This window comes from Macrobrachium rosenbergii, chromosome 9, assembly GCF_040412425.1.
Source record: "Macrobrachium rosenbergii isolate ZJJX-2024 chromosome 9, ASM4041242v1, whole genome shotgun sequence".
Lineage (NCBI taxonomy): Eukaryota > Metazoa > Arthropoda > Malacostraca > Decapoda > Palaemonidae > Macrobrachium > Macrobrachium rosenbergii.
This window is the reverse complement of record NC_089749.1, coordinates 46,846,928-46,852,026: the sequence shown is the minus strand read 5'-3', so window position 1 is coordinate 46,852,026 and position 5,099 is coordinate 46,846,928. Positions and strand designations below refer to the sequence as shown.

The 5,099-nt window shown below is 37.1% G+C and overlaps 1 non-coding gene across 1 annotated transcript; it reads right to left on the bottom strand.

The window, feature by feature from the left end:
* Positions 1-4,274: 4,274 nt before the first annotated feature.
* TRNAT-CGU (transfer RNA threonine (anticodon CGU)) lies at positions 4,275-4,346 on the bottom strand. The gene has a single exon. It is a non-coding gene; the product is annotated as a tRNA-Thr (tRNA).
* Positions 4,347-5,099: the final 753 nt, after the last annotated feature.

Genomic DNA, 5,099 nt, shown 5'->3' with positions numbered 1-5,099 from the left:
AAAGTATTTATTTATAGCTTCGGTACAGACGCTATAAAAACCCTTTATTTATCGCTCCATAAATGCCAGTCGGGTTGAACATTCTCCATGCTTAAGGTTTCCAGTGATTCTCAACACTGATGGCCATTTTCTTTCTTTCTTTCTTTTTCTTCTTCTTCTTCTTCTTCTTCTTCTTCTTCTTCTTCTTCTTCTTCTTCTTCTTCTTCTTCTTCTTCTTCTTCGTTAAAATGGCAAATTGATTATCTTTTTAATATGGATGGAAAAGTTTTTTTTATGTGGCGGTGGTGTCGGAATTTTGCCTCGTTTGAATATTTTTTCGTCGAAACAGTTTTAAATGACATTATTTCCTTTCTGTAAATTAAATAGTGAAAGATACATCAGAGTTGATCTTGGTTTTGTTTTAATTTTTTTCCCGTTAGATTATTTGTTAAGCGAATTCAATTTCTTTTTATAAGTTATGGAGTGGAAGAAGTATCAGAATTCATTTCGTTTGCCATGTCTTGTATTCAATTCGTTTGGAATTTCAATTTTTCCCGTATTATATTTATTAATTGGCTTTCTCTGTCTATTGAAGAGGAAATGAAGTGATGTAATCTGATAGTGTACAGAGGAAAATTATTATATTAATGGTTAGGGCATTAGGGAAAAAGAAAAATGAAATAGAGAAAAGTTAAATATTCTGTGATTTGTCAAAAAACATTTGAATAATTCAGTTTACCATGGAGCGCATGATTTGATGGAATGAAGGATATGCATTTCCGGCCATTGCTTGTATAATAACCCAGAAGCGTCATATCCTGCAAGAGAATGAACGTTTAGTACGCTCAGCAAAGCTGCTGTTTCCTTCGCGTCTTCTGCAACTTCGTTCATTATTCTCTCTCTCTCTCTCTCTCTCTCTCTCTCTCTCAGTGCCATATCCTTGGCCTGTTTACGTCGATAGGCATGATGTAAAAGGAAAACAATTGTTTACACGGTACTCAAGATGGCAGCTGATCGCATCAGTACGCCAAAGAAAGTGATTGTTTCTTACGTGCATTGGGCACTTCCGTTCATTAACACTTCTCTCTGGTACATCGATTGTAGTGCACCCAATCCTCCTCTTCCTCGCATACCGCTTCTTCCTCTTGCCCCTTCGCGTAGGATTCCTTCCTGTCCGTGCCGCCTTGTCGCCCGGCATCAGCCAGTGGACCGGAAAAGCATCGCTTTATGGGAATTAGGCCTGGTCTGGGGGAAATGCGCCAATTGATTTCAATTCAAGATCCATCAAGACTGACATCAGTCTCTTATCTTGGTCTTTCCTCTTCCATTTCTGAACACACCCTTCCTCTCCTCTTCTCTCCTCTCCTCCTACCCCCCTACTCTGTTGCGTTTTCCTTTTTTCCTTTTGCTGTGGACCTAACGTCGGTAAAGGAAAATTTTGTGGGAATGTGGGAGCAGTGAAAGGGTGGGGGAGGCTGATAGACAGGGAAAGATAGCGTGTTGAGATTGGTTGGTCTAGTAAGGGGGTGGAGAGTAGTTGAGCTACAAGGTATCTCAGAGTAGACGGGTCGGCTCCTGCATATTGACAGTTTAATTGTTGTTGTCTTTGCTGTTGTTGTTGCTGTTGGTTTCTGTGTTAAGTGACGCTGTACAGGGTGAGGTGGACAGAGAAGCTGTTAACCGAGCCGGAATTGACGTGAAATGCGGAAGGAAAAAATTATGAACTAATTTCCAGTATTTTTTGAAAAATATTCCCCGATCTCAATTTTTGAGACTTGATATGATTTTTTAAATTAAGGTTGTCTTGCCAAGCACTGGGTCATTGTCGCCATTCAGCACTTGGGATGGTGAAAAGAGGTAGTCGGAGTGGTTGGACAGCAAAATAAAGAGGTCCAGAAAACACCTTTGAACACTTTTACTGCAAAAGCTGCGAAAGCCAATATGCCTCTGTTGATCTAAACAGGTATTTAAAACACTGGTGGATAGTTGAATGTGGTGGTTTGCAGCCATATTAAAGATATATGTATGTATATATACTGTATATGTATACACAGATATACATACACACACACACACACACACACATATATATATATATATATATATATATATATATATATATATATATATATATATATATATATATATATATATATATATATAAAGAACAACCACGGTGAAATCCCGTGTTCTTGGTTTCCTCTCACTTTCTGGGTACACTTATCGGAGCAATACATATGAGGTAACAAAGCTGCGCCATTTTATGAGGGAGGATTAAAATATATTTCATTTATAATATACGTACATATCTCTGTCAAACTGCGAATATTAATAATAATACAAGTGTAAAATTCTGTACATGGAGTTCAGCTTAAAAGGCAGTAACTACTGAGACTACGAGATTGTGAGGATGGGTCTACTCCAGCTCTAGAATAATCTCTCTGAATTTGATAAATGTACGTTTGTGTGAGCTGAAATAGATTTATATAATTCTTCGCAGCATGTTATGTTAGTAGGTTTGAAGTTACTTTTTTGTTGCAGAATTGATGATAGGAACATGGGTTGTGAAGAGAGTGTGGAATGGCCGGCGTTTGCAAACTATTCAGTGGCGATTTGGGATAGTGAAGAGAAACTTCAGGTACTAGTGAAATCGTTGAAGAGTATTTGCTAAAGGAGAAGGTCGACATTAAAAGTGAACAAGGGTTAAGAGTGCAGGAAAACTGAGAAGATGTAGCAATATATGTCAGTAGGGATGTTGGAAGAGAGTAAGTAGTATTGGGGTGCAAATATTAAGTGGTAAAAGGGTTGCTTTAGGTGGAAGGATGCATCATTGATTTGGAGATGGTTTTTTTCGTGAGTAAAGAATTGGTGATGACATATAGATTAAAAGAGTGTACCATTTGGAAGTATTGGAGAGAGGAGATGATGACGTAATAAAGGATAGACAGATGGCATGGAAGAAGATTTGGAAAGGAGGCGCTCTGCCGATGATCATTCTGTGTATATTTACAGAACTGTTAATGTTACAGAAATTTCTGTAAGGGGGATCATGCACGGTTCAGCCGTTCAAGTACAAAGTATGAATCCGGCAGTGATCATTGTCTTGTGTAATTTCGAGAGCCGATTCCTTTTAGGGAAGATTAAGATTAATATATATATATATATATATATATATATATATATATATATATATATATATATATATATATATATATATATATATATATATAGCATATATATTATATGTGTATGTATGTTGTGTTTTTGTTTTTTTGTATGTAAACATGTTTATAATCAAATGCAGTCAAAAAGAGGCTTTATCTCATATTGAAGTGATTCCACTGCATAGCGTGCATGCTTATTTTCGGGAGCATATATTCCTAATGAAAGTTGTCTTTTTTGCAAGCGTAATCGTTCAGACTGTGCACAGAATATTTGGATAAAATTTTTCACATGAAAGTGGTTCAAGAAATGTAAATTCTTCATGTTAATGGTCGGAAAGTTTTATTAAAACATGTCGTTAAAAATTTCTTGTGCGCAACATTCCCTTAAAACCATTTTAGTATGTATTTTCAAACTTAAAATGACAGGTTAATGTCAGTTTGTGCCGTTACACAAACGTACAGTAAAGCATAATGTACCCGTTTTAAAATACACCACTAACATTTTCTTTTCTGAGAGCTGATAAGTATTTACCTATGAAAACGTTTCCTTCAAGATAGGCTGCTCCTTATGTAGGTCTCCCAATGTTTACCAGAATAGAACAGTAATGTTCCTATTGTAACGTACGTTGCAAAACGTTGCTCTTTGCTGCTAGTACATAACGACGTTTTTCTGTGCAGAACGCTCGTATCTTTCTGCCAGTGTGTACCAACAGACGAATGTACTCGTCAGCATGACGTCCTCTTTGTGATGTCTGTTACAAAACGTTTTTCCTCTGCAATAATTGATGGTGGTATATTCCGAAGGCGTGCAACATAGTTTGTACTGTTATCTGTAATTGTCATCGTGACGCTAACATTATTTTAAAAGACGCTACAGAACGTTTTCCTTTGCAAGACGCTTTTTTAAACTATGTTTTGAATCAAAGTACACCATCCTTGTTTTGGACTTTATCGAACATTCTGGTTTACGAACTGTTGAATATTCCTTTTACTAAGTGTTACAAAAACGATGCACTGACGATGGGCTGTTCCGATAACGTCCGTTTTTCTGTCACACTAGAAAGTAGTCGAACATGACGTACCCCTTTAAGACGTACCACTGTGCCTTTAATCATAACCCCATACAAAACATGCCCCCTGTGAGGTTCGAACTCACGACCCCTGGTTTACGAGACCAGTGCTCTACCTCTGAGCTAAGGAGGCTGGCAAAGCTGTTTGATAACATCGACGCAAGGTGTTTTTAAGCATCTGTCAAACAGGTGGGTAACACGGATGATGCAATCGTCAGGTACTCCATTATCGGAACCAAATATGAAATATTATTTTTCCCCGCGATATATCGGAGCTTATGATCTGAGCGTACTCAAAAAAGATGCTAGGGATGTTTTATGGTTTAGTACTTAGCCTAATTAATGCTGTAATTACTGATACTTGCTGCTATGAATTTTTGCAACCGTTGGTTTTTACGGTTTGTGCCTGCATCTATGTAGCTACAAGATAAAACAATTAATTAATGTTATAATTATTGAAACTGGCTGATATAGTTTTTGTCAGATGTTGATGGGTTACTGGTGTAGTCTGAAAAATCGTGTTGATTAACTCGTATGTAATGATTAGCTGCGATAATAAAATGATTAGCGTACATAATCAACTTCCGGACGTGTGGTTTCCCGTGTTTTGAAAAGTCCTGTTTGGTGGTGTATTGTCGGAAAGGCTAAAAGAATGATTACCCCTCTTTTTTTTTTTAGCACAGTGACGGGTAAATTAACAGTGCTATACAGATCTGCCTACTCTTGTTCGTAGTTTTTTTTTTCTTTTGTTTTCCGTCAGTACTGGTTATTATGATGGTGAAATCTATTTGTGGCTTCGTTTGCCTCCACATATGAGTTTTGTATCTATGAGGTTGTTTGAAATTATTTGTTCATATAAGTACATGCTCGTGCGCATGCACATTGT